Source organism: Sphaeramia orbicularis, chromosome 24 (genome assembly GCF_902148855.1).
Source record: "Sphaeramia orbicularis chromosome 24, fSphaOr1.1, whole genome shotgun sequence".
NCBI classification, from domain to species: domain Eukaryota; kingdom Metazoa; phylum Chordata; class Actinopteri; order Kurtiformes; family Apogonidae; genus Sphaeramia; species Sphaeramia orbicularis.
The window spans coordinates 43,365,196-43,387,733 of NC_043979.1; the positions used below are offsets into that span (position 1 = coordinate 43,365,196).

General features: G+C 34.8%; 1 protein-coding gene across 1 annotated transcript in view; it reads left to right on the forward strand.

The window, feature by feature from the left end:
* Positions 1 to 22,538, forward strand: part of LOC115414978 (exostosin-1a) — a 533,740-nt gene that overhangs the window by 45,490 nt on the left and 465,712 nt on the right. The window lies entirely within an intron of this gene.

The window sequence follows — 22,538 nt, forward strand, 5'->3', positions numbered from 1 at the left end:
TAGTTCTTCAGCAGTGGAGGACACGCACTGAAATGTGTTCCCAACAAAATGGCAGTCATATAGAGCATATTATATAAATAAAAATGGTTTATGTCAAGAAACGTTTATTTTTCCTATGTATGGAGACTTATGGGACACCCTGTTGTTTTATATTGGAATAAATATCATTGCATTGTTTAGTTTGGTTTAATTTGTTATCTTTGTTTCCAAAATACCTCAGAAATGGTTTTTACTTAATTTCTCTCAACAGTGATTTTGTTTTGTTTTGTTTGTTTATCCATGACTATGATTTTAAATGTTCTACCACTAAATTTCTAAATTATTTTCTGTGCTCTGACCAAACAATAAGGGTGTTTTACTGTCATTTCTGGGACTTTTTCTGCCTCTATAGGAATATGTACTAATATTAGGTTTTAAAAGTTGCAGGTGGTTTGTGGGTGACGCTGTTTTGCCTTTAACCCATAAAGACCCAGTGCTACTTTTGCGTCAGTTCCCAAATGAATTATTCCCTAGATTTAACCTTTCTTAAGTTATTTGTCACCATTTATTATAAAAATTTCCTCTGTATTTAAAAAAAAAAATACAGTGAAAATCCTGTTTTTTCCTATATTTAATTCACTTATTATGTAGATGTTCATAAAAGCTCAGATTAAAGTTGAGGGTTATTATATCAAAAACTGAGAAAACTGAAGAAAAAGTGACTTTTTCAGTCAAATCTCTCATTAACTGAACATAAACCCAGTATGTCCATCCACTGTCATTGATCCAACTCCATGGGTTTTACTGGTGAATCAATGTTGTAGAAGATGACGGTGTTTCCACGGTAACTACAGAGCCTCTGAACATCCAAATGAAAAGATGACAAACTGTATTTTACATCAATTATTTACATGTATTGATAGGATTAGTGGATGAACAGGTATTAAACAGTTTAGATCAGTAGACTGTTTTTAATTGTCAGTAGTTTTTTTTGGGTCTTTATGGGTTAAATGTGGTTGGACTCAACTGATCTGAGTAAATGAACACAGAACCATGGGATTGCACACTTTAATCATATCTGGACTGTTTCATTCATACAGAGAACATGATAACATTTATCTCAAAGTGTGAATTGTAATTGTACATTGTAAAAAGATGCAAAAAAAAAAAGGTCAAATGTAACCATCAAATACTGTATTTAATCACAAATGTGAACTAATTCAATGAGTATTTCATTTTTTGCAGCTTTATTCTTGAACTCCACTACTTCTGAGAGGCAAATGCTTCATATTAAGTTCAGTTTTTCTTTATTTTCCTGTTTGTAAAAAGCACAGATGTAGAAACAAAACACTGACAGAGAACATTTTACCACACAGTCACTTAAATAAGGTTTTGATGCATAGAATAGAATAGAATAGAATAGAATAGAATAGAATAGAATAGAATAGAATAGAATAGAATAGAATAGAATAGAATAGCCTTTCTTGTCATTGTGCTACTCCAGTCAGTGCAATAAAATTAACACCAGTGCTACAGAAATAAGAATTGAGCGAATAAAAAATTACAAAAGCTAAAAACAAAATAAGAAAATAGAATAAAAAATGTACAATTTAACAAAGTAACATAAGAATAGAGCTTAGTAGAATACTGGATAAAATATGACTAGACAAATGTTACAGTATTAACAGTATGTATATCTATGAACTATATTAACAGTACATATTACTATGAATAACAGTATGTATATCTATTAATACAGTACATATATCTATGCAAAGCAGTATGTATATTGATTATTAGTATTTCCAATTAAAACAGTATGTATATCTTTGAAGCAGGTCTATATAAAACTAGTGCATTTATATAGAGCAGGGGTGTCAAACTCATTTTAGTTCAGGGGCCACATTCAGCTAAATTTGATCTGAAGTGGGCCAGAAAATAATAACATAATAATATATAAATAATGTCAACACCAAACTTTTCTCTATGTTTAAGAGCAAAAAAAAGTAAATTTACATTAGGAAAAGTTTTACATCTACAAATTATCCTTTCAAACAATGTGAATAACATGAACAAATTGAAAAAATAAGTGTAATTTTAACAATATTCTGCCTCAGTTGATCATTTATACATGTACATTATAACTTACAGATCACAGAGGATCTACAAACACACAACACATTTAATAACAGGCAGAATCTTGGTAAAATTGTACTTACTTCTCTTAAGACATTTCAGGTTGTTCATATTTGTTCAGGTTATTCTCATTTTTTGCGAAACTCTACTTTGTTTTAGTGTAAATACATGAAAATATTTACATTTACTAAGAGAAATATTTGAAGTTGTCATTATTTATATGTTTTTATGATCGTATTTTACCGCTTTGACCCACTTCAGATTGAATGGGTCTGAATGTGGAACCTGAACTTAAAGCAGTGTTTTTCAACCTTGGACTCGGGACCCCTCGTGGGGTCGCCTGGAAATTTCTAGTAGTAGATAAAAAAAAAAAAAAACAACTAACTAATAAAACATATCTGGTGAGTTGACAGAGCCAATCCCAATCCATAAAAGACAAGACAAACTGTGAAGCTGAAACTGAAGCACTGTGGTTCTGTTTATCTGTCAGATGTTCATTGTGGTCAGTTTCAGATGCTGCAGCTCTTTCATAATTCATTGTTTGAGTTAATGTTTGTTCAGTATTAATTGTCAGCCTTGTAAATCCAAGCTGGACTGACTATACATATCCTGACCAAGTGTAACAGGTCAATTATTTAGCAGCAATGTGGGTATGTATATTATATTGTGTGTTGTTATAATTACACAAAATCTGTTCATTTTACATAGCTGGGATAGGCTCCAAGCGACCCCCGTGACCCTAGTGAGGATAAAGCAGGTTCAGAAAATGAATGAATGTTCATTTTATTTAAATTTCTTTTGGTTGGTACCTGACACTGTGGGCCTCCGGGTCAGTGTGTGGAACTTTTGGTTTTGGTCTGTTCCCCAGAGAGTGATTTACAGTGTGACACTGCGCACTCTAACCGGAGTTTTCGCGCCTTTGCCTCTTCCCTTTTGTTCCGGATTTCTATGGGAGAGGTAAGCAGCCGTACAGTTTGTGAAAATTTTTGGTTTAACCTCTGTTAATTTAATTTTTTTTACATGAACCAGCTAGTTTAGGCTGTATCAGGCACTTATAATGTACTTAAACACATTTCTTTATCATTTGGTTTGTGCAGGAGTATGCTTTACAGGGGTCGCTGAGCGGAGGTCTTTATGTTTTATCATTTTTGTCAGAACAATAAACAGAGACGGCCTCCAACGACACACGTGCAGGTCTCATCATTAAAAAAAAAAGAACACAACGCAGAGTCCGACACCACCGGTTATACAAGGAAAATCAAATTCTCACTTTGTGCAGTAATCTACACCTGGCTTTACTGCCTCCGTCCATAATAATATACATTATGTTGACTAAATGTCATCTAAAATGAACGTTTATTTGCAACATAGTATAGCAAACTATTACATGATCAAAAACAAATTAATTTTAGCCAAAAAAAAAAAAGTCTCCGTTTTGAATGTCTGGGGTCACCAGAAATTTGTGAAGTTAAAATGGGGTCACGAGCCAAAAAAGGTTGGGAACCACTGACTTAAAGGATTGTTAATATTTTCAGTGCAATTTTTGCATTTCACAAATTCATCCCAAGGGCCGGACTGGCCCCTTTGGCAGGCCGGATTTGGCCCCCGAGCCGCATGTTTGACACCTGTGATATACAGGGTGGGGAAGCAAAATTTACAATATTTTGAAGCAGAGATTGAAAGACAGTGTATGACCAATTAGTTTATTGAAAGTCATGAGAATTTATTTGCCACAAGAAAATGTACATAATAGAAAATATTTTTATTCTATGTGTCCTCCTCCTTTCTCAATAACTGCCTTCACACGCTTCCTGAAACTTGCACAAGTGTTCCTCAAATATTGGGGTGACAACTTCTCCCATTCTTCTTTAATAGTATCTTCCAGACTTTCTGGTAATAGTTTTGCTCATAGTCATTCTCTTCTTTCCATTATAAACAGTCTTTATGGACACTCCAACTATTTTTGAAATCTCCTTTGGTGTGACGAGTGCATTCAGCAAATCACACACTTTTTGACGTTTGCTTTCCTGATTACTCATATGGGCAAAAGTTTCTGAAAAGGTATGGATAATAGTGTTAGGTATGATTATGACATCAATATATGTTTGGTTTCAAAACAATTGACGTAGTGCCTGCTGAGAAAAAACAACTAAATGTTCATTGTAAATTTTGCTTCCCCACCCTGTAGAGCGTCATTTTCACTGTGTGGTTTCAGTATTTTTACTTAAATAAACCATCTGAATACTTCTTCTTCTCTTTGACTTGCTGTTGGAACATAATGTTGCTCTTACATTTGACAAATCTGAGAAAAACCCGGGTCTGTTTTTAATGTTGTCAGATCTCTGGCGGACACTGACTCATAAAAGTAAAGTATTCCTGTTGGAGGTTGTGCTGCTGTGTTGGCAGATCTAACCTGTTATAGTAATTGACTTGTGTTATTTTTAATGGAGCCATATGTTGTTCCTGCTGACTGCGGCACACTCAAACACATCAAACACAAACCGCGCTGCTGCTGCTGTTTGACACCTTGTCAAGATTTCCTCTGGATATGTGTGTCGGCAGTTAATTCTCCAGCTCAACTTTTTTTGTTTTGATTCCGCTTCTCTCTTAGTGTTTAGTCTCGTCACAGGAAAGAAATTAATAAACAAAGGAGGAAAGATTGATGACGCGCAAAGTTCTGTCACTGCAAACAAAATATCAAACATATAGAAAACACAGCGTCCCAGGCGGATGTGACAAAAAATGTAAATAAAAAGCACGGCCGTGGAAGTGAGTGTTGGTTCATTCTGCAGATTTTTTATAAAATCAAATAGAGCTGAGCAATACAGACGGAAATAAATGACAGTTAACTGAAATATTATTTTAATTTAGACAGTTGAAGTCTAAAGTTTAATCACATATTTGTCAGTAGTTAATGTTTTAAGATAGTATTCCTTTGTTTCACTTAGTAAGTTTTTAGGATAGTGTGGGTTGGTTGTAACATTTTGGTCAGTATAACACACTGTAAGACTGGACTTTGTATTTACTAAAATGCTTTAATTACAATGTACTTAAATGATTTAAGTTTTACCACATTACTCTAAAATGTTTAGTATATTCTACTAATTTGTAGACATAGTCGAAAGTATGCAAAAGTGTAATCTGAATGGATTTAAATCACTAAGTTTTAGTCATGACCACACCTTTTAATCTCCACATTGCATTGTGGGTATTGGGCATGTTGTTGAAAATGTGTTATTTTTCTGTGCAGGGGTTCAGCGGAGTTGTGGTGTGGTTAATTTGGACTGAATGTGTGTATGTCAGTGTTTATTGGCCTTTTTGTGTTTGTTTTTGTATTTTTGTAGAGCTGCACCATGAGTCAGAGCCAGAGGAAGAACTATGGCTTTACTGTTCATCTATAATTTTATACATTCATAGTAAATCTTTATGCTTTGTTGAATTAAGAGCACATTCTGGAATGTCATTTTACACTAAGTGAATAACCAGTGTAACTTCCATCCACACGACAATATTTTAAGTTGAATAAATACACAACGCCATTTGAATTGCAAATGATTTTAATTTAAATCAACTTGGAATTGAGTCCAATGAACTGGTGATCTTAAGTTTGATGATTACACAAAGCAATTGATATTGCAACAAATTTTAAGTTAAATGAACTTGGCATTTAGTGTGTTAAGGCATGGCACTTGGAGTGGACCCAAATGCAATGAGACACTTTTATCAGTGGTCAAAAAAAAAGGATTTATTTAACAAAAGTTCACAAAGTACCAAAATGGATAAACAAAAAGAGAAAGCACAACGTGCTCTAAAAAAACCCTAATAACTAAAAGAGAAGTACAACGTACTCTATACGAACTAAAAAGCCTGAGGTAGATAACTTGAGGTTCAAGATTCAAGATACTTAACATTAGTTGGTCGTCTCAAGATCACAGAAGCGACGCACTGACAACAGACAAAGGGAGAGGGGAAGAATATATGGGGAAGGTAGGGATCACAGACAGGTGTGGGCAGTTACATGAGGAACACCAAGGTGCAGGCCATGATGGGATTAGGCAAGACAGAGACAAGACTGACAGCGTGCAGACAAAAAACAGGAAAGCGACCACCATCACCAAAATAAAACAGGAAGAGACCAAAAACCCCCTAAAAAAATCAACATAACTGTCGACGCATGACATAGTGTGTTGTACTTCAAATAGCAACTCCATTCAAATCGAGGATTTAAGTTTATTACACTCAAGTTTTCATTACTCATTACTTAAATTTTTTAAGGCAGCCGGTTTCCTCAAATTTTTAAGTAAACTCAACTTATCCGGTCGTACAGTGCAAGCACAGGACTTAGATCTGCCCTTAGATACACTTTAAACCTCCTCAAATAAAAGTTTCCGAAGGTAGGGAAAAGGAAAATGAGGTGCACAGCAGCGAGGGAGATATAGAGGAATTAGTAAAGCGTCAAAAGTTTCACTTTCACTTTGCACGACCGTATGGTGTGGAACAATCCCTGTACCCCCCCCCCCCCCCCCCCCCCCCATCGCTGCTTCCATCGCCAGCATGTGCCCCCTTAACATTCCTGATTTCCACCTCATATATGACTATCTGGAACCAGGCCCACCGTCATGTCTTATTATTATTTGTGTGTACTGTATTTGTTATATTTTCCATGCAGATGGAAATATAAAAAAGAGTTAATGCAAACAAACCCGTTTGTACTTTTTCTTCCCTCATCCAATGAGAATCGATAAGGAATCAGGTCGAGAAGCAAAATCGATAATGGAATCAGAATCGTTAAATTCTTTTCCATTCCCATCCCTGCTCCTCTTGCCATTAAACATCTGAGCAGCACTTGCTAAAAAGTACAAACATGCAATAAAACAACTGTTATGAGGTCATTAACTAACAAAAATCACTCATATTCACTATTTACAATGACCAAAATGACCAAAAATAGTCACTTTCCCGATAAAGGGTTAAATCTGAGAAAAAAACATGTCGGCTCTGACTTGTACTGAAACTCTCCCGTTTGTTTTCCTGGCAATCGTGTTAATCTCAGTCTTCACAGAGCTCCACACCTCTGTGATGTGATGACAGCAGTTTGTCTTTCCACAAACTTCTGTTTTTAGCCGCGACCCGCTTCGGGCGTGCACGTGCATGTGTGTGCGCCCGTGCACGCCCGTCTCCGGTGACCCCGTCTGCGATCTGTTGACAGCTTCCTTGTTGTTTTGTTTATTTCGCGTCGCCATGTATTTGTTCCGTATGCATATGCATGAGCGAACACACACGCTAAAGCAATTTTCCCTCCCCTGTGCGAGCGATGACACATTCCCTTTTGAGTCCTATGGCAGCTGATTGGAAACTCAGACACACTCTCAGAAGTGAGCGTTCAAAGTCGTCGCTGTTTGTAAACGCTGAAGGCGAATTGGCCACGGCTGCTTCTCAGGCGCCGCGTGTCAAAGCCGATGGAGGGCTGGAGAATAAGAAAGCAGTTTAATCGAAAGTCTAATCTCCATTCTTATTACCTCCTCCTTCTCTTAGTGTGTGTGTGTGTGTGTGTGTGTGTGTGTGTGTGTGTCAGCTCAGAGTTGCGTTCATCTCCACTCCTGTCACATATTTACACTCTCCGGGTTTCCTTCTCACCACGAACACTTCAAATGTATTTATAGATAGATAAATATTAAAATACTCTATTACAACACAATTAGAACAGCAATTTGTACAGTATGTGCGAGACAATATATTATCAATATGATAAGTAACCCATAAAGACCCAAACATCCATCACCGACCAAAACTATCTACTGATCTAAACTGTTTTTCACAATAGAAGTCAGTGAAAACATGATGGCACCTCTTGATGTATTTTTGTAAATTCATATCCCATTAGATTTCAACTACACATATGATGTTTCTCATTATAAAAAAATATGTTAAAATGTGAGAAAACATCCGATTAGCAGCTTTAAATTTTTTTTTTTTTTCATTGTTTTAATATCCCTTTCTGATTTTGGGTTTTAAATACATGTTTTTTTGCTTCAAAAAGTCAATGCTTGGTGTAGCTGAGTGGACATTTTTGTAACTCCATGAAAAAAAAAACTCAATTGCATTGTTTTTTTCATGCCTGAGAAATAACAACACTCAAGAAAAAATCCTGACTAAGGTTCATGTAATTCATGCACGAAAGGCTTAATATGAAGCGTTAGCCTCTCAGAAGTAGTGGAGTTCAAGAATAAAGCTGCAAAAAATGAAATACTCATTGAATTAGTTCACATTTGTGATTAACTACAGTATTTGATGGTTACATTTGACTATTTTTTGCATCTTTTTACAATGTACAATTACAATTCACACTTTGAGATAAATGTTATCATGTTCTCTGTATGAATGAAACAGTCCAGATATGATTAACGTGTGGAATCCCATGGTTCTGTGTTCATTTACTCAGATCAGTTGAGTCCAACCACATTTAACCCATAAAGACCCAAACAACTACTGACAATCAAAAACAATCTACTGATCTAAACTGTTTAATACCTGTTCATCCACTAATCCTATCAATCCATGTAACTAATTGGTGTAAAATACAGTTCTTCATCTTTTCATGGTCATCAGATACGACCCATTTGGACGTTCAGAGGCTCCGTAGTTACCATGGAAACACAGTCATCTTCTACAACACTGATTCACCAGTAAACCCCATGGAGTTGGATCAATGCCAGTGGATAAACACACTGGGATTATGTTCAGTTAATGAGAGATTTTGTGGAAAAAGATACTTTTTTTCAGATCCTGTGTTACATTCACCACTGGTCATAGTTTACATATTGCCCTCATGAGTGTGTGGTGATTTGAAGTTGTTGTAACTTCTGAGGCACACTTGTGTATTTTGTACGTTGGCACCGGAGCTTTGAGTTGCATCTGCGTCTCGATGCCTCAACTTCCACCAAAGCTTCGGCCTCCTCTGGCTTGTTGGATGTTTACGTCTCTCCACCAGACACTTGTTTATCTCCGCTCTCTGCCATGTGGCTCAGAGTAGATAGTCTGTGTGGTGTGTTTGCTAGGAGCTGCTGCCCACAGCTTCCTATGGGGGGCCGGTGGGGGCCGGTGGGGGCCACTGGGGCTCAGACAGATGGTGTGGACGACTGAAACAATAAGCTGAAAGTGCACGGAGCTGCAGGCTGGACTGTTGAGTCTCTACGGGGTCACAGAGAGGAAATGATTTCACACAGACAGAATTCAACTTAACCCATACAGACCCAGGACTACTTATCTGGCACCTCCAACATGTTTCCTCTAAATTTAGTGTGGTGGATCCAAACTGGCCTGGCTGTTGGACCCATTACACTGGTCTACAAGTAAAATGTAAAATGCTTCCAGAATAAAAGTAGTAAAATTTGACCATGTGTGAGTCAGTAGCTGGGTTTCCATTACAGTTTTCCGCAAAATAAAAGCAATATTTCTACAATCTCGACTACTTGTAGGTGTTTCCATTGAAGAGTGTTTGGCTTCTGATGCGTGATTCTACAGGGTGTATAAAAAAAATTTAAAAAAACTATACCTTTTGAAAAATTACACCCAGTTCCGCATTTGATAATTTTGGGAATTTTCTTTCTTTCTATTTTGCAATGCAACTTCAGTCTGAACGGCTAGGTCGCATTTATCCGACTTTTACGTCATTGAAATGCAACAAACATCACAATTCTGTGTCCATGGAGGAGGAACGTCGGGGAAAAACAGTAAATGAACATCTTGCGAGAACTATACAGTATTTTACGAGAATTACATGAGACAGGACTTTACAACAGGGTGTATCAAAAAAAAAAAAAAAAAAACTACACATTTAGAAAAATTACCCCCAGTTCTGCATTTGATAATTTTTGGAATTTTCTTTTATGGGTGTCAGTAGGTCGGGGATTGGTGGATATTTGTCCAAATTTACAGACCCAGGTTTACATGCATGAGTGAGCAGGGGCAAATTGCGCAATCCAAGTTAAAACTGGTTTGCGCGACGTAGCGGTGGGATTTAAATCCAATCAAAGGTCATGGGAGGGGACAATGGGCATCCATCTTGTTTTCCACCAAACTGCCAGGTTACAGCATTAACACTTTGGTCACCATGTCAATGTCATTTCTTTACCCGTGGCAGCTGTTCCTGCCTTTCAAAGTTAATTCAACTTGTTTAGGCCTGAAAATGTCACTGAGGACAGGCCAAGTCAGGGTTAGGGTTAACCCAAAGTGTTAATGCTGTAACCTGGCAATTTGGTGGAAAACAAGAGGGATGCCCATTGTCCCCTCCCATGACCTTTGATTGGATTTAAATCCCACTGCTACTTGGCGCAAACTAGTTTTAACTTGGATTGCACTATTTGCCCCTGCTTAGTCATGCATGAAAACCTGTGTCTGTAAATTTGTACAAATATCCACCAATCCCCAACCTACCGACGTCTATAAAAGAAAATTCCAAAAATTATCAAATGCAGAACTGGGGGGTAATTTTTCAAATGTGTAGTTTTTTTTTTTTTTTTTTTTTTTTTTTTTGATACACCCTGTAGTAAAGTCCCGTCTCATGTAATTCTTGTAAAATACTGCATAGTTCAAGATGTTCGTTTACTGTGTTTTTAAAAGTATGTTTTTCCCGACGCTCCTCCTCCTGGGACACAAAATTGTGACGTTTGACGCATTTCAATGACGTAAAGGTCGGATAAATGCGACCTGGCTGTTCAGACGGAAGTCACATTGCAAGATATCGGATATGTATCAGCTTTAGGATCACATATAAAAGAGGACTGGGTCGGATTTGTTCTGTTCAAACTGTCTTCAACAGATTGGGTACAGGTCACATATGGGTAAAAAAAATCGGATTTGGGCCACATTCACCTGCAGTCTGAACGTAGCCTTAGTGTTTTCATGCAAAATTAATTCAATGACTAAAGTACAGTAGTTTCCATTCTCATATGTCTTATCCATGTAGCCTTAGATGTAGATGTGCACTGATCACAATTTCTTTTTTTTTTTTTTTTTTGCAGGGTGCTTGGAGAGCTGATAACTGATTTTGGCCGATTCCGATCTCATTTTTTCCAAACATAATGAATGTGTGTACTTTGTTTTGGATGATAGATACCCGTAACCATGACTGTTATTTCTTCTGTTTTTCGTTTCTTCTGTTTCTCGTTTCTTACTTAACACATCTATCCCATTTTTCTGTCTAACTGTACAATGGGACACATAATTTGAATATGTATCTTTTTGTTTAAATGTCCAAAACTTCGATAAAAATGTGGGAGTCAAAAAAAAAAAAATACAACAAGTTAGTAAGAAATTGAGCCTAAATCTAACGTGAAACTCCGACAGACTCTGAAATCCATCACGTCTGACACAGTTGAGGCAGCTCCAATCTCCATCTCTTTGGTCCTGATTGAAATTAAATAATAATAATAATAAAAAAATCAAACCCACCACCAGATGGATGAGCATTTGCAGCAGCTGAGCCTCACATTCCGGATCCCTGAACACCCAAACATGTTTACATCATCCCACAGCGTCCTGGGCTTAAGTTATGAACGCGCCCGACGGGAATCAGATGGGATACTAACTCCAAAACTCTGCGGATGTTATTTTTTTTAAAGGTTTCTCCGTTGATAAGTACACAGCCTGACCCTGTGGCTTTTATAGATACTGAGGTTCAGCAGCTTGCTTTGCAAATGTCGGCTTAAAAAATTGTGAGAGATGCTGCAGGGCTAAGTACAGCGGCATAAAATGGAAATCAGGAAGTGTCAGTGTCAGCAGTTGTGTGTGTGTGTGTGTGTGTGTGTGTGTGTTTACGGTTTTACCCCATTTACATGTTCATACTCAAACAGCACAAACAGCCCCGAGGTGGGTTCTGCCTTATGTATCTGTAAATATAGCATCATCTCACCATGGCTCAGTGACGAGCAGCAGGAGAATGTGGACGTCAATGGGTCGGAGCAGGAAAGTCCTATCACAGAGCGAAGGGTGAGCAGATACGGTATACGGACAAAAGTATGTGGACATGTTGAGTTCAGGTGTTTTTCTAACAGGGGTCTGGGATACAAAACAAGGTAACACTTTATAATAAGTACACACTAGGAAGCATAAGCATTAACAAATACTGAATTCAGTACTTATAAAGCATATTTATGACACGAATACTCATGAATATATGGTTTATAAACACAGTTATAATGGTTTTACTAATCATTCATAATCATTCATCATTCAGTCATACAGTTAGTTTGATAATTCCATGTGCTGTGTCTTTCCTTTGTTAGAATAACTCAGACTTTTGTGAGTCTTTAGGCATTGCCAACCTTTAAATCTCATTTGTAAATGCTTTAGATGGCATAGATCCCAGGTGTCAAACATGCGGCCTGGGGGCCCAAATCTGGCCCGCCAAAGGTTCCATTCCAGCCCGCGGGATGAAAGTGCAAAAATGAACCTGAACAGTCCAGGTTGTCCAAATCATTTTGGTTCAGGCTCCACATACAGACCAATGTGATCTACAGTAAAAATAACAACACAATAACCCATAAATAATGACAACGACTAATTTTCTTTGTGAAAAATTATGTGGGGAAAAAATGTAAGTGAAAAAAATAAGATTACACTGTGAAAATATTTACATTTACAAAACTATTCTTTCACAATAAAACGCAAATAAATACATAAATAAAAACAAAGATGAACAACTCGAAATGTGCAATTTTAACAACATTCTGCCTTTTACTGAATGTTTTGTGTGTTTATGGATCCACTGTGATCTATGGTTGTGTTAATTATAATAAGAGATGGAATATTGTAGAAATTGTTCAAATTTTAGTTCCAAACTCCAAAATTTTAACAATATTCTGCCTGTTACCAAATGTTTATGTAACATTGTGTGTAAATGCACATGTATAAGTAATAAGTTGAGGCATAATATTGTTAAAATTGCACTAATTTTTCAAATGAAATTTCTGTTTTTTCAGGTTATTCACATCTTTTTTGTAAAATGTAAAAATTTTCATAATTTAATTGGGGGTTTTTTTTTGTACTAAAACAAAAAGAAAAACTTGGATTTGTCATTATTTATAGATTAAGTCATTATTTTACTTGTCTGGCCCACTTCAGATCAAACTGGGCTGAATATGGCCCCTGAACCAAAATGAGTTTGATGGCCCTGGCATAGATAGTGCACACTTTAGATGAGCTCACACCATATACTTCATTAATGAGTAGTAAGTGCTTTATAACTACCAGAAATAATGACTTCCTGTATTAATAACTGTTTATAGGACATCTATTGGAAAAGAAATTTATGTCTTAGTATAAAATACACACTAACCATTAGTACATGTCTGAATAGTGTATGTGCGAGCATAAATGCACATCATAACTGGTTTGTAAGTGATGCTGTACTAAATTTTTAAATGCTGAATCCATAATTTATAAAGTATGAAAATACAATCATTAAGCACATTGTAGATGAACTTATGAATGATGAGTAAAACATTTATAACCGTGCGAATAAACCATGTATTAATGAGTATTCATGTCAGAAATATGCTTTATAAATGATGAATTCAGTATTTGTTAATGCATAAATAATGTTCTTATTAATGATGAATAAAACATTTACAACTGTGCTTATAAACCATATATTAATGAGTATTCATGTCAGAAATGCACTTTATAAATAATGAATTCAGTATTTGTTAAGGCTTAACTAATGCTTCATAGTGTGTACTTACTATAAAGTGCTACCTAAAACAATACTGACAAATGTTATAATATAGTTTTATATTGGGATAATTATCATTGCATTGGTTCGTTTGGTTTAAATTGTTATCTTTGTTTCCAAAATGCCTCAGAGGTGGTTTTGACTTAATTTCTCTCAACATTGAGTTTGTTTTTTTAATTCCATGACTATGATTTTAAATGTTCTTCCTCTACATTTCTAAAACATTTTTCCTGCTCTGACTGTAAATAATAATTTTCTTCCACAACTAACCCTCTACTTTCTTCACATCTCACTGAGGGAGAAAAATCTACCTTTAAACTTTAAGGAAAGACTGACTATCTCAAATCAACAACTAAAAAGCCTGAAATTATTTAATATTTTGATCATTTCTAAATGAAGTCAACACTAGTCCACATTGTTGGTACATAGGGCTGCAGGATTACAGGTAATTATTTGGATTTTGGTGTCTTACTTTAACCAGTCAGAGTTTTGTTAAAACTCAGAAGCATTTGGTGTAATACATATATATAGTTTTCCTGCTGTGACTGTAAATAATAATTTTCTACCACATCTAACCCTCTACTTTCCTCACATCTCACTGAGGGAAAAAAATCTACCATTAAACTTTAAGGAAATATTGATGTTTTTATATCAAACCAGCATGAACAGGACATCTTACAGCACAAACAAACATGATGTGTCCCAGTGCTTTTGTCTATATAGTTTATAAACATCAATCTGTCAGAGTACAAAAAATATTATATTATACATTTAAAATCATAATCATCAATAGTTGCTTTTCCATTGATCTTCAAATTGCGTGAATGGAACTTAAGCAAAAAAAATGTGCCTAATGGAAAAACGACAATTTCGCCAAAACTCTCGTTTTTTGATTAAAAGTTTTTGTGCTGGCAAAAGGTGGTTTTTCAGACATAGCGCAAATGGTATATCACGCAAAACTGCAATGGAAAGACCTTTTTCGGCAACTAGAGTCACAAGAATTAAAAAAACAGATGGCGACGGATGTTGCAACAATCGAAGAAGAAGAGTTTTAAAAGAAACATGGTGCAGTATGTGTGGACACACCAGGAAACGGAATCATTTTTTAATTTAGTACGGGATAATGGGGTAATATGTAATAATAATGAATATATATATCTCTAAATAAACACCATATTTATGTTCGTTGCCATGTTTATGGAATGACTTCTCATATCATCTGGCAATAATAAATAAACAAATCATTGCATTTGTGATTTAATGGAAAAACCGACATTACGCACTTTTGTTATTTCGACATTTAGTAAATATCGGTAAAGTTTTGTGCATACGTCCAATGGAAAAGCGACTAATGTTGAGAGAAAGGAAATAAAAACCATCAATATTTTTTGTACTCTGACTTATTGATGTTTAAAACTATATGGACATAAGTATTGGGACACACATGATGTTTGTTTGTGCTTTAAGATGTCCTGTTCATGATGACTTATGATATAAACATCAATATTTCCTTACAGTTTAAAGGTAGATTTTTCTTCCTCAGTGAGATGTGAAGAAAGTAGATGGTTAGTTGTGGCAGAAAATTACTATTTACAGTCAGAGCATGACCAGAGGTGGAACATTTAAAATCAAAGTCATTAATGTTGAGTGAAAGGAAATAAAACCCATCTCTGAGGCATTTTGGAAGCAAAGATAACAATTTAAACCAAACTAACCAATGCAATATTTATCCCAATATAAAACTATATTATGACATTAGTCATTACTGTTTTGTATCCCAGACCCCAGTTAGAAAAGAAACACCTGAATCCAGCGTGTCCACATACTTTTGTCCACATAGTGTACTTTAAGGGTCTAAAGCTCTAGAATCGTTTCCGTTGTCTTTACAGAAAACAGCGAATAAACTCCTGACACTTGGACTTTTTCCGCTTGAATCATAAGAATGAAAACTTGCACAAGTGGAGTTTGTTCGAAATGTTTGCAGAGGTGATAGTATCTTCTATTTTGGGTTTGTAGGAGAGTCACACAGAATCCTCCCCTTCTGTACAGAGAAATCTGCTCTCTCTCCAGGACCCAAACGTGCAAAAACACATCATGAACTGCCTTAAACATCCACATTTTTACTTTATTTTTGCTGAAGGGAATGCAGGGATGTCAGTCAGAGCTAAAAGTAATATTAGCTCTCCAGAAACACAGCAGTCACAAACCAAATCAAATGTTAACTTGCATAAATAAACTCTACTGATTTACTTCTGTGCTGTCAAAACACTGTCTGTACTCTGGAAATATGTCTGTCCAATTTGTTCGGCTGGAAGCTTCCTTTACTGCATATTTCTCCATCTAAAGCACATATAGTTCTCTTCTGCACACTCCAAACTAACATTTCTATTTCATTTTGACATTGTGTGTATGATTATGTGAGAATCACAGACGTATGTAACAACAAATGATATAATAACAGCCAATAAAGCAGTCATTTTACCCATTTTAAACTTAATGAAGCCAAGAACGTTATAACAGTTTGCTCATAATGTAATAATTTATTCATTATTTTAAAAAATCCAAAATTCAGAATGTAATAACTGCAGCTGATATTGCACTAATACATAAATAAATAAGTCTGCATTTGTTTCTGTGCATCAAAGATAAGAGACCAAATCCATCTAAAGTGGGTCAGACTGGTCAAGTACTATCATAAGAACCTATAAATAATGACAACCACACATTTTTGTCTTTGTTTCAGCGTAAAAAAGTAAAATTACATGAAAATATTTGCATTTACAATGTATTCTTTAAAAAAAAAAAAAGGGAATAACCTGAACAAATGTGAACAACATGAAATGTCTTAAGAGAAGTAAGTGTAATTTTAATAATATTTTGCCTGTTATTAAATGTTTTGTGTATTTTTAGATCCACTGTGATCTGTCAGTTGTTATGCACATGTGTAAATGATGAACTGAGGCAGAAAATTGTTAAAAATGCAATGATTTTTTTTAAATGAAATTTCAGGTTGTTCATTTTATTCCGATTTTTAAGGAAAGTTTTCTTTCTTTTATGCTTCAGTTTTTATTAGTTATTTATCATTTTGTCATACAGAACAAAACAAACAACAATAGATAGCAATAGATAATAGTCACAATCTAATAATAAAGATAATTTGGGTTACAGTTATGAATCAAGTTACCTAATTAATAAATTTTTAAAGCAGCAGTTTATACAGCATTTCACAGGACTATGAGACAAACCACCCATTAATTGTATTTAACCCATAAAGACCCAGTGCTACTTTAGTTGTTCCCAAATGATTTTTTGTCTTTTTTGAACCTTTCTTTTTTGAACCTTTCATCATCATGTATCATAATTTTTTGTAATATTATCCTCTGTATTTGTTTTTCTTCAGTAAAAATCTGCTTTTTTCCTATATTTAATTGACTGATCATGTAAATGTACATTAAAGCTCCTATTAAAAATGAGGCTTATTATATTAAAAACAGACAAAACTGAAGAAAAAGTGACTTTTTAGTAAAATCTCTCATTAACCCTTTCATGCATACTGGTCACTACGGTGGACAGCTATTCTACAGCTGTTCTCTTGTATATTCATGGATTTTGTTGTTCTTTTCGTTTTTTTAATTTGTTTGTTTTGTTTTGTTTTTTACTCATATCTTTATTAACGTTTTAAGACACTACATATCTTTTCTGACATGAATTGGTAACATTATGTAGATCTCTCCTGAGCATAAATCCCCAGAATCATAAGCCCTCCCCGTAGTTTTCACACAATTTATCAGTAAATCCATGTTTCTGTGCGTCAAAAATTAAACACATGGTGTCCAATTGAGTGGACATTTTTGCAACTTCATGAAAAATAGGTTCATAACAATTTTTTTTTTTCATTATTGTTTTTTTTTATGTTTTTTTTTTTTTTTTTTTTTTTTTTGATTATTTTTATTTTATTTCTTTATTTTTATTTATTTTTCAGAAGAAAATTTTCAATCACATTGTTTTTTTCATGCCTAAAGAGGAATAAAAACACTCAGGAAAAAATTTTGATTAAGGTTCTCATAATTCGTGCATGAACGGGTTAACTGAACATAAACCCTGTGTGTCCATCCACTGTCATTGATCCAACTCAATGGGTTTTACTGGTGAATCAATGTTGTAGAAGATGACAGTGTTTCCACAGTAACTACAGAGTCTCTGAACATCCAAATGGGTCATATTTGATGACTATGAAAAAATGAATAACTGTTTTACCCCAATTATTTACATGATTTGAAAGGATTAGTGGATCAACAGGTATTAAACAGTTAATATGACTATATAGTTTTGGTCATCAGTGGATGTTTGGGTCTTTATGGGTTAAAGAAACTAATCCATTTGCCCCATTTTATCATGTAGAGTTCAGTTTGCAACCTCAGAAGTAGATCTAAACATTTTCACAAAGTAATTTTACTTTTTTGGACTGTTTTTCCACTATAGATCATATTGGGCTGAATGTGGAACCTGAACCAAAATGGCTTTGACACCCTTGGTCCATACAGTAGGGTTATGGTTATGATGAGACAAAATCATCTTAGACCGTCATAAGTCAACGTTGCAGCCCCTGATTAATTCACATATGACATTTTAGAACATTGTGTTATATAGTGGTCTACTTTCCAGCCCATAGAGCCCCATTGTCAACCTGGAAATATTCAGTACACTAACATTTTATGTTAAAAATGTATAGTCTGGGTCCCCAGCACATAAAAACTGCCAGATACTAATTTGTATATGTTGAGCAATTAGTGTAATTAGCATAATCGCCTATATGGCCTTATTACAGGATTTGTTTGGCTGATTTAAACAATCTTGCTTTTAGGGGTTAATTAAAATGCTAAATCCATTCCTGACAAGTTCTAAATTTCAAATTGCTATTTTAAAACACATTTTAATTTTTTTTTTTTTTTTTTTTTTTAATTCTTTTTATTGAAAGAAAATTTTTCTTTTCATACACTGAAAAAACAACCAAAAACACAAACTATGTACATCCAGAGAGTGGTTATAAAAACACAAAACAAAAACATTTACAGCAGCTCATTATGGTCCTGTCATACAAGATCTCAAAGTAAAGACTCAATGCAAAAATAAAGATAAACAAAAACACAAAAACATATTTCCTTCAGAGGATTTTGGGTTCATATTCATGCATTCATCTCAGCAAAATCAGATCTCAAAGGCTTCACATATCTCACCCATCCCTCCCAGTGTCGCACAAAAACATCCATCTTCAGATTTACAGTAAAGGTTATTCTTTCCATCCTATAAATTCCCATGGTTATGTCTATCCAATTATTTATTGTCGGTTCTTCTTGTGTCATCCATCGTTTAGTTTTTGCTTTTTTTCCTCCAGCTAGTAATATACCGAAAAGGTATCTGTTTATGTTGTTGACCTCTGGAGAAAAGCATCCCAAATACATTGTTTTGAAATCAAAAGGTAAATAGATATTAAGAATGATTTCTATGGCTTTATGTATTTCTTTACAATAATGGTTAATTTTTGGGCATTCCCAGAATATGTGGAAATGATGTGCAGTGTGGCAGCTCCAATTCCTCCAGCATTGTGAATTCCCATTTGTGTAGTGTGACTTATGGCTAGGGGTAATAAAAAAAGCGAGTTATGTTTTTCCAGCAGAATTCTTTCCATAAATGAGACTTTGTACTTTTCCATTGAAATTGGCAGATGTTTTGCCATTCTTCGTCCGTTATTGTTAGACCTCCCTCTTTCTCCCATTTATCTTTTATGTATCTTGTTGAGTGATTGTTAAAGTTATGGAGACTTTTGTACAGTTGTGATATGATGTTTCTTTTCATATCTGATTTGTATGCTTGTATGAATAGCTGGATAAAAGATTTGCTGTCTTCTCTGATACTCTCCTTTTTGATGTTTTGGTTGTAATAGTTCCTTAATTGAAGATATCTATAGAAATCTTCTTTTTTAAAACACATTTTGATTTCTAATGGAAAATTGTGATATATTCTTTGTCATTTTCCAGCTTATGTAAAAACTGAATTAACATTTGTAAACTTCTACCACATATATTCAAGTTTGGAAGGACAAACCTCTATGGAAACTATCATAGCAGTTAAGGAGCTGGACTTGAATGCTAGAGGCCCAAAAAGTTGTGGGTTGAATTCATAGTGGCCACTGTTGTGCCCTTGTACAAGGCACTAAAACCACAGTTACAGTTTTGACCCATGTCTTTGTTGTTGTTGATATTAAAATTGTTGAAGCTAAAGTCTCGATTAATTTTGCTAAATTAGATCTGATGTCAGTGTAAGGTGTGTTCACCTGTTACTGCGAAGTGCAACAGAACAGTTTGTGGTTTCTCTGCTTATTAGACGTGACACCGACTGGTCTAATCAACAGAACAGCTCCAGGAATAGACGCAGGAATTCTCAACCCTCTGGTTTAATGTTTCAGTAAATACCGGAAACCGAGGCGCAGTAACTCACTATCATGTTCGTTAAAGACGCTACGAATTGCATCCAGTACGAGAGCGACGAGAAAGAGAAAGGATACGGCGTCTCGTCTCAGGTTTTCTGGATGCCGTTGCAGGTTTTCAGGCCTTTATGGAATCTGAAGGAAATCCTAAATGTCCAAATGCTCCGTGAGGTGAAGCAGAAAAATGAACCTTTTCCAGGAAGGTTTGTCACTTCATTCCACTGTAGCAGACGTTACTGATGTCAGAAGGAAAATAGAGACTTTTCATTTTATTTATATCTTTCAGCTGCGTTTTTGATACAAAATGTTTCACAGCGACACAAAAACAACACTGACACAATATCAGTCATGAAATGTAGATTAAAAAAATATGACAATTTAATAAAAGGGGGAGAACTGAGAAATGATGCAACAAATAAACAGAAAACAGGGGGCTTCAGCACAGATTTAAAATAGGTTTTAGAGGAAATTTATCATGTACGTGTCATCGCCAAGAAGTTTAGTTAGATTAGATTAGATTAGATTAGATAGAACTTTATTGATCCTCAGGAAGTTGAGGTTTCTTAAAGCAGCACAACATTGAATATACACACACACGCACATAATACACAGACAAGAAATACCACAAGAAAAAAGCAAAACAAAATATGTGTGTGTGTGTGTGTGTGCGTGTGTGTGTGTGTGTGTGTGTGTGTGTGTGTGCATGCGTGCATGTGTGTGTGTGTGTGTGTGTGTATACAGGGTGGGGAAGCAAAATTTACAATATTTTGAGGCAGGGATTGAAAGACAGTGTATGACCAATTAGTTTATTGAAAGTCATGAGAATTTATTTGCCACAAGAAAATTGACATAATAGAAAATGTTTTTATTCTATGTGTCCTCCTTCTTTCTCAATAACTGCCTTCACACGCTTCCTGAAACTTGCGCAAGTGTTCCTCAAATATTCGGGTGACAACTTCTCCCATTCTTCTTTAATAGTATCTTCCAGACTTTGTCGTAATAGTTTTGCTCATAGTCATTCTCTTCTTTCCATTATAAACAGTCTTTATGGACACTCCAACTATTTTTGAAATCTCCTTTGGTGTGACGAGTGCATTCAGCAAATCACACACTCTTTGACGTTTGCTTTCCTGATTACTCATATGGGCAAAAGTTTCTGAAAAGGTATGGATAATAGTGTTAGGTATGATTATGACATCAATATATGTTTGGTTTCAAAACAATTGACGTAGTGCCTGCTGAGAAAAAACAACTAAATGAAAAACAACTAAATGCAAATTGGAAGTTTTGCTTCCCCACCCTGTATATATATTTAAAACAGTAGTGAAAAAATTGCAATTGCACATTGGAAAGTACTAGTAGAAACAAGTGGCGTAATAATAATAATAATAATAATAATAATAATAATAATAATAATAATAATAATAACAATACTCAGCGGTTAGAGAACTAAATTACCAACAGGTAGAAACAAACATTGCACACTGAAAGAAACGATAATTACTGTTGGTAAATGTAATACTGACCTGTACATTACTGTATTTAATACAAAATATATAAATATATATATTGTATTTCTAAGAAGTAATGAGATTATTAATGGAACAGCTGTAAATCAAGTATAATAGAGGAGATGCATTTAAAGATGCTCCTGATCATGTTAATAAATTAAAATAAGATGCCACAGACTGATAGATAAGATAAGATAAGATAAGATAAGATAAGATAAGATAAGATAAGATAAGATAAGATAAGATAAGATAAGATAAGACAAGATAAAAAAAAAAAAAAACATTTTAAAGAATACAAAACAAATTGATGATATGGATTTTTAAAAAATGACATAATTCCATATTAGTCCTGCACTGGGGAAGTTTACAGGGTTACAGAACCAAGAAACAAAGAACAATATTAACAGTAAAAAGATGTGTACAAGATTTTTTTTAAATGGTAAAAAATGGAGGATAAGGACATCAACCTATCATGTGTGAAACAGACGTCATGTGACAACAATGATGTAATTGTTAATTGTTAATTATTGTTAATTATTGTTACTAACACTGAGCTGACTGTTCTTTATGTGGAGGCATCTTTTCATACTGAATGTTTAATTCCAAGACGTAACAAGTGGGTGAACTTCGTTAATGATTCATAAAAGCTGACACTAACACTTTTATAGTTTAAACAATAAGAACAGAAGAA